The sequence below is a fragment of the Fundulus heteroclitus genome, unplaced genomic scaffold, assembly GCF_011125445.2.
Source record: "Fundulus heteroclitus isolate FHET01 unplaced genomic scaffold, MU-UCD_Fhet_4.1 scaffold_105, whole genome shotgun sequence".
Taxonomy (NCBI): Eukaryota; Metazoa; Chordata; class Actinopteri; order Cyprinodontiformes; family Fundulidae; genus Fundulus; species Fundulus heteroclitus.
In genome coordinates, this window is record NW_023396518.1 from 50,485 (window position 1) to 68,963 (window position 18,479).

At 38.6% G+C, this 18,479-nt stretch overlaps 1 long non-coding RNA gene across 1 annotated transcript in view; it reads left to right on the forward strand.

The window, feature by feature from the left end:
- Window positions 1-16,586, forward strand: part of LOC118558176 — a 51,595-nt gene extending 35,009 nt beyond the window's left edge. Inside the window, exon 3 of the long non-coding RNA XR_004928197.1 lies at window positions 16,452-16,586. This is a non-coding gene — a long non-coding RNA (uncharacterized LOC118558176). The remainder of the gene's footprint in view (window positions 1-16,451) is intronic.
- The last annotated feature ends 1,893 nt before the right edge of the window (window positions 16,587-18,479 follow it).

Below are 18,479 nucleotides of genomic sequence, written 5' to 3' on the forward strand. Positions count from 1 at the left end.
TGTTTGCACGCCCTTCTGTGAGCTAATCACGCTAGGGTTCGCTTGCTAGTGGACTGATGCCACCTTGCCAGGTAGACCAAAGTTTCATCGTTTGGTCCACACCAGAGTTCTGATGAGCCTAATTTCGACCTAAAACTTACCCAATAACACTCAAATGCTCTAAATGTTGCTCGGACCCATCATTTTAACCCTGGCAATCTGGGTTGCTGACTGTAGTTTGCTAGAATGCTGATTAGGTTTATAGTAAATCTACAACATGAATGCCATGAATTGACAAACTTCTTAACTTTAACTGGAAGCAGCCCTCTCATCTCTGATCATATATTTCCTCATCTTTAGTTTTTATGGTTTGTTTTTAACTGACTAAATGTGACGGTATCTGTCACTTGCATATTGATCATTCTAAAACTAATAGTGCTAGTTCAGCTCTTTTGTAAACACAAAGTCAAAGGCCACCAGGACCAGCACAGTAGCGCGGTGTCGGCTCTCACGTACAACTCAAACACACTGAGAGTATTTGATGTGGAAACTTGTAAACTTTCCCTCCTTCTCTCTTCCCTGCTGTCTTCGTGAAGGAAAACGTTTGTGGCATTTCCCAGCAGGTCTGTTTGACCTTCTCTTTTCTATTTAATGCCTCCTTTTCCCCTCACCCTCCATCAGACAAGCTGGTCGCTGAACCAGAAAGCCCAGTGATCCCGACCTTGGTCTGTGGCACTTTTTATACTGTATATCTTAATTATTATAAAGATAAAAAATAACAGGGCAGCAAGGGAGGCGGGCAAACGGTATCTGATCGGTGACTTCAACGATCTGGCTGCAGAAGCCAGAGAAGATTAATTGCTTAGTGTTAAGTCAGATAAAGGTCAGGTGGGTCAGGAAGATTGTCCCGGATCAGAAAGGGCTAGACGGACAAATAAAACAAACTCGCATAAGGGGCAAAAGGAGTAGGAGAACCATATATAAGATAAAACCCAACTTCCTGATCAGATCATGACAAGTGTGCCGTTTGTAGTGTACAATGAATTTATCTTTGTCTCTCTTATCTCTGAGCATTACCAGATTAAATAAAGAGCGACATTTTTTGCCATTTATTTATAGAAACTAATATTTTGGATGGTCCCTTGATGATGATATTTTTTGCCTTTAATTATCAAACCATTACTTTTAAAAAGATGATCGCCATTTTCATTTGATTATTGAAGAGGGCTTATAGGATTATACTATAGCAGCAGTTTAACCCTTTACACTGAGCTTAAAACATTCACTTCAAACATGAAAGATTGAAACAAATTAAGACCCTACATTTTCCGACGTTTTCTTTCTGTATAACGGTAAATATTTCATTGAAATGTTACCATTTTATTTTTAATTCAAACTGATCAAATTGTCAATCTTAAATGTGACTATTTTTAATATCAGTGTCATGATTTGGGTTTTTATTAATTGCCAATGTTCTGTTTGGTCTTTATGGTGATTTTGGTTCTGGATTAGTTTAAGTTCTGTTTTGGTTTAGTGATTCTTTTATGTAATCGATTCTGTCTTAGGTTTAGGTTCTGTACTAGTTTTGGTTAATGGAATAGTTTGGGTTTTAATGTGGTTTGATTTTGTACTTTGTTTTATGTTATCAGTTTCTTCTGGCCTGCTCTGATCACTTCTGTCACCAGCCTTTATTCAGTTCACCTGCCAGCATTCTTTTGTCTTCTTGTCACTCCCCTTCACCAGTCACCATCCAATCAGCTTCAGTTTATTTCCAGCCATTTTGTCCCCCCTGATCAGCTCCACCCATTCTGGTAATTAGTTTCACTCTGTTCACCTGCTCACTCCCCTACTTATATCAGCCTCTGTCTCCTGCACTTGGCCAGATCATTGTCTTTTGGTGAGTCTAGTCCAGCATTCCCTGTTCTGTTTGTTTGCCTGTTGACCTGACCCAATTTGCGTTTTTGACCTCTGTGCCAGCCTGAGCCTGATCCTGTTGTCCTTGCCTGTTTTTTCCTGCCCGCCTGTGTACCGACTTGGAACTGTTATTTGACCACCGAGCCTGCATATTCCCTGACTGAACGTTTTGAGCTATATTAAAGCCTTCTTATTGTCACCCTCATGTCTGGCTGAATACTGGGTCCTCAATCTCTCGTTCTTGACAATCAGATAAATTTAGCATGGGGAAAATGCAGTTCTAAATTATGATTTCACTCATTAAGGGGGAAAAAATATCCAAAAGCAAAACACAGACCTCATTGTTACCTAACCAGTAGGGCTGCGCAGTATATTGCACATTTGTCGTCATCACAATATCATGGATCGTAGTGTGGACATCGCAAAGAACCGCCTGGAGTGCCATATATGTTAGCTTATTATTTAAGCACCCTGCTTTCATGTTTACATGTTTGGTAAATTTGTTGTTTAATGCAAAATAAAAAGTTTGAGATGGTAAAGAGGTGGTAAAGTTGATGAGAAACTACAGCTAAGTTGTTTCATTGCTAAAACATAACAAGTTGGACAGAAGCAACCTTTTCATCAAAACCTTTTGTTTGAGATGGAGATGATAATGTATTTTTTAGTAGCTGGATAGACCGCACTTTATCTGGATAAATGAACACCATTCCTTAACTTTTCCTAATATCGTACAGCCATAAAGCAACCCAAAAGCAGAACTTTTTGGAAGTCGTGGGACATGTAACTTAAAACTAACACAGAAATTCAGAAACGGACCATAATACTGTCAAACATGGTGGTGGTAGTGTGAGGATTCAGTTTAGCCATCAGTACAGCACCTTAAACCCAATCCTGCTTTGTTTCTTTAGCATTTCAATGCTACAAAGCGCAGTAGCAAGGCCACCTCTGGATGACTCAAAAGCAAAACAAAGGTTTGGAGGAGCCTAGCCAAAGTCTTGACTTAAATCCAACATAGAAAGTGTAGTATGACCTTAAACACACCATTCATCCTTGAAAATCGCCCAATGTAGCTGTATTCTGGCAAAGGAGAATGGTCAAAAAAGAAAAGAAAATACTTTGTTGACTTTCTTTTCCAGACTTGATTTGAGTTATGCTGCTATGGGTTAGCCTCGTGAGACCATCCTGATCTCGTGAGCTTTCAAGGTTTTCCTCGCAGATCAGTCTGACTTTCCGTTAAAGAAAATTTGGAGCAGTTCACCAAACGAACGTCCAATCAGCGTTGGCTTTGAGGCGCGTTGAGGTGTGACACAACGAGAAGCGCAACAGTTCAGTCTAAAGAACATGGCGGCTTCAGCCGATGAAGCTAGCGTTAGCGTGGCTACCGAGCAAGTTTTTTCGGAATTACAGAGTACTTCTTCACTGAAAGAAGAGCAAAACACTGCTCTGGAGGGTTTTCTCAGAGGAAAAGATGTTTTTGCTCTTCTCCCGACTGGTTTCGGCAAGAACTTGTGGTTGTGTTTTCGTCGTCGCTGTTAGTACGTCATATGCTTCGTTGATCTGATTGGTTTATTTGGCCCGTCTATCACCAACATAGGCCAATCAGCTAACCAGTATTTTCGCCCCTTCCCAAAATTACTTCAACGGAAGGTTTCCAGATGGATATGCGGACCAAATTCATCTGGCGGAGTCAGGTTAGCTTTGGGTAGCACAACTAGTTATTAGGGGGCGAATACTTTTTTTTTACATAGGGTTGGGTCAATTTGTATGGCTTATTTCCCTTAATGATTGAAATCATCATTTGAAAACTGCTTTTTGTATTTAGCTATGCTATATTTATCTGGTACCAACATTTGGCTAATGATGTGAAACATTTAACTGTGAGAGAAAAATCAAAAACTCAGGAAATCTTTAGGGGGATCATACATTTGTTTTCCAGCTTTGCATATGCTATTCACTGATGGTGTCCGAGGACACACGGAGAGAGGGACAGGGAGGGATAAAGGGATATTTGTCAGCCACTGCAGCAGTGATGTAATGGCCCAGACTCCCCCCACTCCTCAGGCTAGACTCTTTTATTGTCTGTGTTTCCTTCCTGGTTCTCTCTTTGTTTCAATCTCTCATCTGCAATGTTTCCCACCCTTTTTATTTTGGCTCTCTCTGTTTTTGTGACCTGCATATATCAGCATTAAAGGGTCTTAAAAACATGCAAATAAAAACACTGGTGCAAAAGTATCTGCTTATCACACTATTTAAGTGACATCCCATAGGGCCATGAAGTCAGCCCAACCTTTTAATCTAAAACACTTTCAACTCTTCTAGAAGTCCTTTGCTCACAGTTTATGAATGTGTTTGTGGGGATTTTTACGTAAAGGCACCAGTTTGAGTTGAGCTTTGTCTCTGCCCACATAGGTCATACAGAAAGACTTGTTACTGAGCATTTCAAATAGAAATAAGTCTGTTCAGACAAGGAATGTTGGTTTTAGTTTGTTAAACATCCACATATTTACATGTTGGACTCACTCTGACTGCAGATATCAATTATCCCATTAATCAATTTTTCTATTGAATATTTTTCTGAGTAATCTAAAATGACTTGGTAGATCAACATATCTCAATAAACAAGTTTTGAAGTTATCTAAAAAGAACTACATTTTAAATGCAAACAGCAGACAAACTAGTGCTGCAACTAGCGATTATTTTGCTAATTGAATAACATGTTTACTATTTTATATTGATAATTGGAGAGCAAAATGTGCTTGATATGAGATTTTATCTTTACAGCATTTGAAGCAGGTGAAGCTAAAACTGTGCCAATTTAGGAATTCCTAATAGAGCATATTTACAGACAACGGTTTTTCATAATGCAACATGTATTCCTTTTTTGTACAGGTCTGGCTTGATTACTCATTTGATTGGGTTTTTCATTCAGCAAGTGGCATGTTTTAGATGCCACTGTATACTCCAGTTAACGATTATCTGATTGCTAAATTAGTTGACGATTATTTCAATAATCGATTAATCATGATTAGTTAAATTAATTGTTTCATTCCTACTCTGCATGCATGTTCCAATCAACTGTAATTGGAAGTTTCATTGGCAGGTGATCAGCAAGTTCCTCTTCAGCCTATTACTTATTTTAATTACTGTCCCACTAATGATCAAACATGTTTAAACCCTGGTGCAGTATGTGTACACTTATGAAAACATCAAGGAAGATAAAAGCTGTATATGTTTTTGATTGGTTGGAGGGGAGGGCTGCATAATTTGTAGCACTGTTGCCTTGCAGCAAGAAGTTCTTAGGTTAAAATCCTGGCCTGGGTCTTTTTTTCTCATGAAGTTTGCATGTTCTCCCTATGCATGCTTCTCTCCAAGTAGTCAAGCTTCTTTGTTGTCATGCACAAAATTCAGAACAATTTCTGTTGCCGACCTTAGTTTGGCACTTGGTAAAATGTCACAGCAGCTCACCCTAAGGGGAAAATCAGAGGACCAAAACAAACATCACAGCAATTCTTCCATTTACTGGAGAAATATGTGACCCAAACATCATTCCCAGTAGGAAAGGTCAAGGAGTTACCCGAACAGAGTTACTTAAAATAAGTATTATACCTCGTTGTATTCTATCCAGTAGTTATTCACAGTTTATAGGACTTGAAGTTGTAAAGAAGAATTAGTGCAACTTCAATTCCCCTACAGATTGTTTAAAGTGATTGTATTCTTGGGAATGTGACTGCAGTCCGGCTGAAGATGGATGTCTTTACGCCGCAGCATCATACAGGCAGAGGTGAAGACCATAACCGGCAGAGCGCCTAGTCATTAACAATTAAAACGCTGCGTCACCACACGACTCACACACAAAATATTCTATACGTGATACTTTTACAGTATTAATGTATAATCCAAAACTTTTTTTTTTTCATAGTCATCAAAAGATCAGCACAAAATCTGCCTCTCTGTTTGAGTTCATTCGCAAAACATGGGATGGTTGCACTTTCACAGCACGCAGAGCGCTTCATCACTAGAAGGACGCACACACACACACACACACACACACACACACACACACACACACACACACACACACACACACACACACACACACACACACACACACACCTGTGCCACCTTCACAGACTACATTAAATGTGGGCTGACAGGTGACTGCAAGATGTGCAGTCTCAGGGGACACAACAAAGCACTTTCTCTGTGCATGTGTGCTTAATCAGTGTGTGTGTGTGTGTGTGTGTGTGTGTGTGTGTGTGTGTGTGTGTGTGTGTGTGTGTGTGTGTGTGTGACGTGTTAGAAACATAAGCTTGCATAAGGGAAATACAGGACTGCCACACTGGGTATAAAACATGAAGAGAACTCTAACTTTAGTACTCAGATAATGTGAAATATGCAGTAGGAGAAAGTGGACATAAGTGTGAATGTTATGTGATGTTTCAGGATTTTACATTTAAGCATCAGTCAGAGTTTTTGATCAAGGACAAAAAATGCTTTTGGACAATGAAGCTTATCTAACCTAAATGGTAGCTCTAGAACCATGATTGTGATATGGACGTGCAATGATGCATCGTGTTTGTAAATTAGTGTTAAATACATTTTATCTCTTGGCCCAGACAAACACACACGTGACTAAATTCTAGTTCGGTTTAAATAAATTGCATCCCAATGCATTTTTGTTAGTTATGGGAACCATAATGGGTGATATTGACTTAGATTTTATCACAATATTTTGTAGCATTTATCACAGTAATGACAAAAGTGACGATTAAAAAAGTATTTAAACATTAATTTTTAAAACTCTTTTGGTCATAAATCCATCACTGAATACAGTCAATGCCAGACAAACAAATACTGTTTTGAAAGTAACACTTGTTATCTAATTAATTTTTCTGTATACCAGTTACCTCAGAGCTGTGCAGTTGTACTCTTTTAATAATACTTTCAAATATTTGTATAATTTTTGATGCCCTCAAGGAATTATGTAAAAAAAAAAAAAAAAAAAGTTCATACAGAAATTATTATAATTATATATCTGCCCAGCCATGATTGGAAATGATATTGGCGGTATGAATAAAAAAAAGGCTAAGAATTAAATCTGGGGGTTGTTGATGGAAAGGGTATTTCATTTTGAAAATCACAGCCAAGTTTTAAATATTTTCCGAGTAGTTTTTGCACTCACATAGAAAAGCACAACGTGGAAGCTGTTACACACGCACATTACAAAGTGTTGCTTTTCACAAGACGCTCAGGTGCCCTTTACCCATAAAAAAGGTTACCGTAAAACTACAAACTGTTCATGTTGCCATTGATTCTGGGCACAGACAGATCTGAGGGAGGGCAGCACTGTTGAGAACATTCATGTGATGCTCAGCCTCACAAACAAGAGCTCGATGTGCAAAGATGTTTGTCAATTACATTTACTTCAGTTTGAAATGCATTATTTCACATTAGTGAGCACAACCGTCACATTTTTGTAAAGCTGTTGTTATAGACAAGTTTCACGGGCATTTCCAGGTTTACTTCGGCAATTCAGCTAATTCTGCCAAACATTTCCCATCAGTGTTGTTTACATTGGATGGCTCTAAAATGGGTGCATTCTAATTTAGTTCTCATAAAAGGTGGTTTTTCAGACATCCACCCTGCTACAATACAAAAGTTGTTGTGATGCAGGATATTAATAGATGTTTACTTTGTAGGCAGTCCTCCAATTTCTTGTACAGCAGGGCATGATTTATTGTTATTATTCAGAAAAGTAGGGATATTTTTTGCAATATGAAAAAAAAAAAGATTTAAAGTCCAACATAACTGTCTGAATGAGTCATACTATTGAAGACTGCAGGAAAACATTTCCACTAACTAAAGAAGCACTGAGGAAATAAGCCTGCAGAAAAACACAGGAAGTGAGAAACTTGGGTTTCTAGCAATTCAATTTAAAATGACTTGGATAACACAAACAACACACAGCACCATATATTTAGTAAAGAATTTTGTAATGACCAAATCTTATGAGGTGGACAACATGTCTTTCTCTGGGTATTGCTACTTTTATGGACTCCATCCTTAAGTGCTTTGAAGTAAAACTACTAACTGGATGAATGAGCTAAACACCATTCAGGTTTTCAGATTGAAGCAATAGACAGAATGATTGTGAAATATTTTCCTTTTAATCATTGTGATAGCTAAAAACACAACTCAGCCTCAAAAAAAGTTCACAAGAGCTGCTGTTGCTTTGGTAAATAATGCATTGTACAATTTTAACATATTTGTTCTATCTGGTTTCTGGTACAGTCCGTTTATTGCACGAGTGTCTCTGAAAGTTTCTGATGTGTTTTTGTATTTCTGGTATAGCCTCTAAACAACCCTGCCAGCTTAAAACTGATAGAAAACTAACTAATAGCAGTCATGGGGTGATAGATAAAGTATGATAAGTAGCCCTTCTGTGTTTTGTCTCCTGGTGTAATAAGTATTGTGTGGGCAGCAACCTGCGTTTTACCACAGGATATACAGGCCTTGTCCAAGGCCCCCTGTCTGATGTATGACTCACATGTGACCCTCGGCTGCTGCAGAGCTGATGCAATGAAAAACAATAATAAAAAAAAAAATATATATATAAAAAAAATCAGTTTTCTGCTCTGAGGTTTGCGTCTCTGAGACGTAGGCTGGTGATGATTTCCTTTCCATCACTCCATGGCTCCTATTCTGAGTGAAGTGTGCTCATATTTAAAAATAGTGGAGGAAGTTCTTGCTAACAGAGAAAACTTGACTGTCAGTCTTTATTTCCTAAGCTGTAGTATCAACATGAGTCACTCAAACTATAGGAAAAAAAAGACTTGATGATGATTGGATTTTTTAGGCTATTTATTTATTTATTTATTTATTTATTTTATTGATAACTCATGGTACAACAAACATCCACTTATGAGAGATCAGTCGATACAAAATTCCGAAGAACATTTTTATCAAGCAGATATCATTTTTCTTAGATGTCTGACAGCAAACTTGCTCTAACCTTTCACGACCACCTCATCAGATTCCTACTGCACATTTACATGCTCTTCAAAGTTTGCATTCACATACGTCTACTGAGCCCTACCAGACTTAGGGCTTCACATTCCTTGGTAAGTTTAGGAAGCTTAAACATCTCAATTATATGTTGGTTGGCTATTTTAAAAACATGTTCAGCTAGTCTAGACTTGAGTATAAAGCTTCTTTTGCACATTTTTATATTAACTCTAATGGCATACAATGTGTCTGACCATATCTTCTTTTCATTTATCCTCCAGATCACCCTTTTATTCAGTGTGATATGAGAACATTAAGGATATTTTCCAGAATAGGGAAGAAAAGGCTCTTGGCACTACTGACTCACTCAGCAACCCTCATCTGAATGTAAAGTCTATGCTAATAAAGATTTATCATTTAGTACATTTTATTATATCACTGAGGTACTGGCAGCTGTGAATATCAGTAGGAGGAATAGATACAGTTCTCATATAGGTCTATTATTTTATGCTGTGTTTAAAAGAAATATTTACAAATCAGTATGGGAACTCAAAGGAGGAGAGGTTGACCTTGACAACCTTGTTGACAAGGTCCAACTTTCACAGCACCTTAAAACAAAAGAAAGACAAAAAGCCAAATTCAATAGACTGCAACAGAAAGCAGCACCTACACTAGACAACAACATACCCCAGGAGGAGGCCACTAACATCAATGTCCAGGACAAGTGGGTTAAAAACCTCTCTAGCAGGTCGCTGAGGAAGCCGGAGATGGAGGTACTGAGTAAAGGCCTGAATTTTGCCATTTCTCCACAAGAAATACCCATTGTGGAACTGATAACGGCCACGGAATCGGCCATCAAGAACAACAATCTGGCTGAAACAGAGGCAGAAAAACTCAGGATGAAAATAACAGCTACCCTATCTAGCGCCAAACCACCTCCTTCCAATCTCACACCACAGGAAAGGAAAGCCATAACATCGCTTAGCCAGGACCAAAGCATCACCATATTACCAGCAGACAAAGGAAGATGCACCGTGGTCCTCAACACTTCAGACTACCAGGACAAAATTCACACTCTACTGAGTGACACCAACACATATGAGTCTTTGAAAAGGGATCCTACCAACTCCTACAAAAAGAAAATCACTGACTACCTACAACAACTAGAAAAAGACAAGGTAATCAATCGCTCATCTTATTATAGATTATATCCAGGAGAAGACATTCCATGCTTATATGGACTCCCAAAAATTCACAAAGAAGGAACACCACTCAGACCCATTGTCAGCAGCATTAATTCAGTAACATATAACATTGCTAAACAGCTTGCTAGTATTTTAGCCCCCCTGGTGGGGAACACACCACACCACATAGAAAACTCCAAGGACTTTGCTAACAAAGTCAAACATTTAAAGATGGCACCAGGGGAAACTCTGGTGTCTTTCGATGTCACTTCACTTTTCACTTGCATACCTACATCAGAGGCAGTAGAAACAGTCAGGAAACGTCTTGAACAAGATAGTGACCTTAATAACAGAACTAATTTCACTCCGGACCAGATCTGTACCCTACTGGACCTTTGTCTTTCTACTACTTATTTCAAGTTCAGCGATCAATTTTACAGACAGAAGCATGGCTGTGCCATGGGATCTCCAGTGTCACCTATTGTAGCCAATCTTTACATGGAAGAAATGGAAAAGAGAGCTTTGGGAACTTTCAGAGGAACACCACCAAGCCACTGGTTTAGATATGTGGATGACACCTTTGTCAAAATCCAGCTAAAAGAAGTGGAAGCGTTCACAAGACACATCAACTCGGTGGACAACAACATCAAGTTTACTCGAGAGGATGCCAAGGACAACAAGCTACCTTTTCTCGACTGTTTGGTGAATTTGGAAGGAGATGGAAACCTCAACATTGAAGTGTATAGGAAACCCACCCACACAGACCAATATCTTCTTTTTGACTCACACCACCCACTGGAGCACAAACTTTCCGTCATCAGAACCTTACAACACCGGGCCGAGCATGTCCCGACTAAAACAGAAGGGAAGCACAAGGAACAGAAACACATCAGAGATGCCCTCCAAACCTGTGGGTACCCTAACTGGGCTTTTGTCAAATCAGCAAGAAAATCCAAAAGACCCGCTGCAGAACATAATGGTGAGAAGAATAAACGCAAAAACATCGTCATCCCATATGTTGCTGGAGTCTCTGAAAAACTCAAGAGGATTTTCTCCAAACATAAAATCCCAGTACATTTCAAACCAAACAGGACCCTCAGACAGAGGCTGGTGCATCCCAAGGACAAAACCCCCAAACCTAAGATGAGCGGAGTGGTGTATGCAGTTCAGTGCAGTGAGGAATGTTCTGATCTTTATATTGGAGAAACCAAACAACCTCTCCACAGACGCATGGCTCAACACAGGAGAGCTACCTCCTCAGGTCAAGACTCTGCTGTCCACTTACACCTAAAGGACAAAGGACACTCTTTTGAGGACCAAAATGTTCACATTTTGGACAAAGAAGACAGATGGTTTGAAAGGGGTGTGAAGGAAGCCATCTACGTCAAGAGAGAAAGACCAACCTTAAACAGAGGAGGAGGCCTTAGGTTCCAACTCTCAAAAACTTACAACACAGCTATAGGATTAATTCCAGCCAATCGTCAACTTAACTCTCACCCTCATTCAGGTGATTAAAACATTGTTCCTTTAAGCCAAGCCAATAACAACTCTAACGACTCCTCGTTACAGAGGAGTGGACCAGTTTCGGTCCATTCCGCTGGCTTAATGGTTTTAACGACCGCCCATTACTAAGGGGTGGTCCTGTTTCGGTTGAATTTGCATGTTATCTAAGCCATTACAGGCCTTTGTTTGGAATGGTATAAAGCTTGTTACTCATCATTACTCCAGACTTTTTGAATTGAGAAAGCTTCCGGGAGAGGAAGCGAAACGTCTTCAACTACGGAAAACAAGTCCAGTTGCTTTGTTTTTTACCTTTTTTTGGAATGACCATGACCTGGATGACTGAGAATCTTCACCAGCATCTTTCTTCATGGAGTTTACATGTTCTCCCTGTGCATGTGTGTGTTCTCTCTGGGTACTCCAGCTTCCTCCCACAGTCCAAAAACATGACTGTTAGATTAATTGGTCTCTCTAAGTTCTCCTTAGGTGTGAGTGTGTGTGTGTGTGTGTGCGTGAATGGTTGTTTGTCCTGTTTGTCTCTGTGTTGCCCTGCGATGGACTGGCAACCTGTCCAGGGTGTACCCCGCCTCTCTAACCATTGACAGCTGGAGATAGGCACCAGCAACCCTCGCGACCCCAATAGGGATAGACGTGTTAGAAAATGGATGGATGGATAGCTAGTTCACACATTCTGCACAGAACATATCAAACCAGCCTCACCGATAGGGCCCATCGCTTTAAGCCGCAAGCTTCCTGCACCGTTGTGCAGGTTATGCCTCACTGCTGCTGTTTGCCTGCTTCTCTGCAGACAGTATGGTGTTTTTGGTTAAATGTGGATTTTAATAGTAATTTAAACAAAAGCAGATTAAGATAACAGACGTTGTTTGCTAGAAACAAAGACCGTAGTTATGCATACCATACCAAGTATGACAAGGGTGAAATTAAAATGAACAGAATTAAATCAACACATGCAACAGTTCATACAAGTTGTTGGAATTGAATTTAGAAGTTTTAAACTCAGTCTGTACGTTAATTTGTTGCTAAATATCACAAATTCAAAATATCCACCCAACAAATCATTTCTTAATTCAGAGAAAAACCACGTGCCTTTTTGTTTTATAAACTAGAATTAACTGAATCATTGTATGTGTGTTATGATCACAATGACTCATGGTGAGGCTGTCAAAGAGATTAGTGGAAAATGGACAGGTCTCCCACACAGGAGTAAGGTCTGCAGGTTAAAAGAGACAAAAAAACCAACAATATGAAATGCTCTGTTCATGCGTTTGGCTTTGATGACTGAAATACAAGTTAGAAATAAAACAAATGAGATGTTCAGGCAATTATCAGCTTTATTTAAGTTCCTTGATACCAGTTAATTGTATAAAATCCGCAACATGCATGTAAATCATAGGGTTTAGTTACATGGATCTTCTAAAACTCTCCTTATCCATAAATAAAATCGCTCTTCAAACAAACACTATACACACAAAGAGGACTATTTGTGCTGGTCTTCCTATTTATAAAATGTTAATTGCTTATCTCACTTTCATATGCATCATCTTTTACAAATCTTTCCATCACTAGAGTAAAAAAAAAAAAAGATCTATATTTTTAAAGCTCAAGATAAACCCAGAATACATGTTGCTAATTAAGTGCGACAAACGTTTCAAGCTTTATGTGTAAGAGAGCTTATGCTTTATTCAGAGTTACATGGGTCCAAAGCTTGTGGCTAATTTCTGATCTGTAGTTTAAATACACAGCCAGAAATTGAAGGCAACCGGACTTGCGTTCAGCTTTTGTGACTTCTATCCAGGAGTCCTTGTCAGTTCTAGAGGCTCGCTGTGGAAGCAGCCACCGGCTAGAAGGAGGAGGAGGAGGCTCAACTGCGTGCCTACACAATTGACAGACTCCCTGACAGGTGTTGAAACATATTCACAAATACTGAGAGCACGTCCAGATGCCTTTGACTTAAGCCTGGCGTAGCTGCCATGCCTTAGATGATTGATAATGTGCACAGGCAAGCTTTAGTTTTGGTAAAGCTTAGACCTCCCAATTCTGATTTTGTCTGATTCAGAAACGTAATAAAAGACGATATAAAAACAGCAATCAAAATGAAAATTTCTAACCCTTTTCTCATAAGGGGTCATCAAATAGTGGGCAACACTCAATAGCTATAACCAAAGGTTTTATTTTGAAACATAGATGGAATAACTGCAAGGTTGACATTTTGTCATTTGCGACACATAGTAGCAGTTAGCTTGGTTAACTCTCTCTCTCTACTACTCTATGGAATCAATTTATCTTAGGTTAAATATACATTGTTATTTAGTTCTTAATGTGGTTTGACTTGTTAGACAAGTGCTTTTAAATGCTTTATCTACTTTATTTAGTGAACCAGAGCAACTGAGCTGTCTTTGTCTTGATGCCTATGGTACATTATCATGGTTGGGAAAACAAGTGATCTCTGTGTTAAAAATGACTGAAAGCATGTTCTGCTTTAAAACACACACAACTCAGTCCTTGAGGACTTCCACTGGGATTTTATTTTATTTTGCTGTCATTAAAAATACATTCAGCTCATTGTTATTGAAAATAAATCATAAAGTTGTCTGCATAACATATACATAATAGGTAAAGGGGCAACTGTGGGTCAGTGGATAGTCATATTGCAATCACAAGTTGTGGGTTTACTTCCACCTTACCCCATGTCACTTGTCAGTGTGCCCCTGGGCAAGGCACTTAACCCCGAGTTGCCAACCGATCTGCATGTCAACGTAGTAATGTTTGGGTGTTAGTGAGTTTGATTGGGTAAATGTAGCTCTGGTTTTGAGTGCTTTTAGTGGCTATATAGATTCAGTCCTTTTACCTGAAAGACACTTAAAGGGAATAATCAATCAGACTGTATTTATGCAGCAGAAGATTGATAAGCCCACCAAAAAAAAGAGACATCTCTCTTTAGATAGTTGTAGAGGACATTGTTTATTTTTTCTATCCTTGATCAAGGAAACCCTGAATAATAAAAAAATATTTCTAAATATTTCTAAATCTAATAAAAACTATTTGTGGAAAAAAAAAACCCAAGATAAACTTGATAATTAAAATAATATAGAAAAGCAGTAAATCAAAAATACAAACAAGATTACCTTGTGAGAAAAAAAAAATGTAAGAATTGTTCATAAATGCTTAAATTACTCTTTTAAATCAAAAGCTAATTTAAAAGTTGACGGAGATAATGTGTGAAATCTTAAGAAATGGATGATATAAAAACATGACTCAGGTTTTAAGTAAGTCTACTAAGAGGCAAAACCTATAGTAAAGAATGGAAAGTTCACCTCCAGATGTTTTACTTGTGACTTTTTGTCTTTTAAAAAAGCATCCCACCAGAATACTGATAAAAACCTCTCAGATAAACACAATTAAAATAGACCATTAAGAGCTTCACAAACAAAAGTTCCTTCAAATCAATCCTGATGGCAACTAATGGTGAACAAAAATCTCAAACTATATGTTCTGGGGAGGTTTATCTCTAATACATCTGTGCTGTAAATGACATGATATGAGTTGCATATCTGCGGTGTTTTGTGATTTCTAGTGGCTGTTAGTTATTTTGCCTCTTCAGCAGTTACTTTCATAGTTTTCCTATTGATACCCAATGTTTTCAGGAATGAAGAAGAGGGGTCTTCTACAAATGTTAACTGACTTGCTGTCATTCTTTACCCACCAGGGAGATGTTTGATGCATAGATGTTTGGGAAGAGATTGTTTAAAATGGTATTCCCTGATCTGCTGCGAGAAAATGTGATTATGTGACTTTCATGAATATTATCTATAAGCCGGAAGCCATTTAGTGTTATTTTCATAATGAATTTCATACTACAATCATTAGAAACTGTAAGTAATATGATGTCTTAAAAAAACAGACATCTGGATTTTAGTCTAGAATGCGGAGTCACGCTCAACAACACAAATCTTAGGTTTTTGACCACAACACCTGTGACTTGACTCAGACACATGGGCTGGGACTCTTGTTGTAGATATTTATCTCATGTAATCAGAGTTTTAAGCAAACCGGTAAGCAAGTGACAGACTAGGGGTCTGACAGGTGGTCTGCTGCAGCACATATCTGTGCAGGATGCGGTTGATGAAGGGATGCGTTTTGATATCAGCCAGTCACGTTCACGGACCGCAGGCTCTTAATAGCTCATAACAATCTGTTTGTTAGCTCTTCCTTCATAATTATGGCAACACAGATGTCTCTCCAACTGAAATTTGTACTAAATGACTTTTGGTCATTTCAGAACAAAATAAAATTAACTAACCATCACTACTCTCATGCTGTTAAGACACTGAATCATTACAAAGATGCTTCAGTAGGAAAGCATCCAAATAAAAGCGCTTCCAGTTCTGTTACTTCATAAATCTGACTTTCACTCCTCCTTAGTCACTCTACAGTGCCTCCATCATTCATCATTTTGTTGAAATTTACATTTACACGCCAACATCTTTACTGTTTACATTTGACAAGGAATGGGCATAATGATTAACGGACAAAATCACAGCAGACGAAATGAAAAGCTCTTTCTTTGATTCATTGAGAAATTCAACGTCAACAGGTTTTAATCTCTCGGTTATTTATATTTATAATGGGGAAAATATTAGAAAACAGATACATATTAAAAGATGAAATCATTAAATGTGTATATATAAATAGTGTATATGTAAATAGCCCTAAGGACAAACAGTGCAGGATCTGAATTAAACTCACAGCAGTGCATTACAGCCTAGATGCCACATCTCTACTTGGAGATAGATATTAGAACACAAAAATAGTTCTTACTATGTTTTTTCTTCTTCTCTTTATTAACAGGGACAACCGTGAGCATTCATCACTTGGCTTTTACTATTCCTCTGGGAGCCTCATTACAACGTGGTGACATTTGGGGGCGACTTCGATTCTTTGGATCCAACTTGACTCCTCATCCAAAGTCCTTGACCCCCTAAAGAGGTAAGGACATGACCACAAACGGACACATAACCACAACTTCTTGTGGTTTTTACAGTCTCAGCAAATAAGTAAACATTTTCACCAAAAATTATCAATTGACGTCAATAGCTGTCAATACAGTAAGAAATGCTTTACTCCTCATTTTGCTGCCAGCAATGCAGAATTAGCGCAACAGAATTAGAAAGCCAACCCCAGCGAAAAGCATTTCACTGCATCAAACTGATCCTGCTCAGACTCACATTTATCTGTCCTAAAGCTCTTGAGATGTGATGAATGTCTGTCAAAAGATGGGAGAAAAATAACATTTAAAGTGCGAGAAAGAGAAGCAGAGACAGAAAGAATGGCTGCTACCTCCACAGATGAAATGGCTGTGTGGGTGGTTGTACATGTGAGTGCATGCTGCTGGGAGCTATGAGTGGGAAGCGGGTTCTGAGTGGGAAGAGGAGAGCTGCTTTAGTGAGACAATCAACACCAAGACCCACTGAAAGGCAGTCACGCTCTCGTGGCTTCCATGTTTTGTGAACCTGCCGAATGACAGTCCCAGGTGTTCAGGCTGGATCTGGTTCTTGAAGATTTGCAGCTGAATGAGGGTCAGTGGATGGATGGAGGATTTTCTTTAGATTTTTTTTTCTCCACAAAATAGAAAATTATGAATCAAATAGTTAAGAGGTTTCATAAAAAAAAAGCATATTAGAGTTACAACTAAAAAGTTGATGCTAAAATTATGCTGGTAGTTTTTGATGGACTGTATTGCGCCAGTAAAGGAGTTTTATTTATTTTCAATCAAAATAAAACAAAGTATTTTTCAACTTGTAACATAATAAATACAGTTGCATGATGGTAAGGTGTGGAAGGCCCAGGAGCTCTTTTCGTATTTTGTCACATTACCACCCCAAACTAGGGATTTTCTTGTGATGGTGTGTAATATATCAATGCCAAGCACAGTTTAAAGGTGCAGTGGTATTTTGATGGTTTTATTTATTTTGTTATCTTTTTGCAAATGAAAATGTGAAGGTCGTGGCAAGCATTTGTATTCAGCCTCCCTTTGTCAACACTTTGTAGTACCACCTCTTACTGCAGTTACAGCTACAGATGTTATGTTTACCCACTGTTGAATGCCAAAATCTTGAGCTCAGTCTGATAGGATGGAAAGTCTTGACACAGATCCCCAAGTCCTATATTGCCTCTTAAAGTTTTTCTCCCTGAACCGATCCATCTATCCTTTCAAGAGCTTTAGTTTCTCTGTCCCTCCTAAATGACATTATTTAGCAAATAATACTGTCACCAGCATGTGAGAACAATGGGATGGTTTGTTTAGGGTTATGTACAGTGTTAGTTCAACACATTACAACAATTCTTGCATCTCTGCACCGGTTCCCTGCTTGTTTTAGAATTGATTTTAAGATTTTATTGTTTGTGTTTAGAGCTTTTGAATTGGATGGCTCCTAAATACATCACCAACCTCCTCCAGATTTATTCACCGGCACGTGTTCTAAGGTCTGAGGGCCATCTTTAGCTAACAGTGCCTAAGACAAGGCTTAAAACCAGAGGGGACAGAGCCTTTTCTGTAGTTGGCCCCAGACTTTGGAATACTTTGCCCCTCCATATACGAACAGCTTCCACAGTTTTAAGTCTTGTCTTAGGACCCACTTTTATTCTTTGGCTTTTAACACCGCGTAGTTGTGTGGTCCTCTGTGTCCTTTTTAGGTTATTTATTTTTTTGTTATGTACAACACATTGGAAACTTCTTCTGTTGTTAAATGTGCTATATAAATAAAGTGGATTGGATTGGATTGCATGAAAGCCAAAAAAGTTACATTTGGTCTCCTGTGACAAGAGCACATTGGTCCACGTGCTTGCAGTTTCTTTTACATAACTTTTGGCAAACTG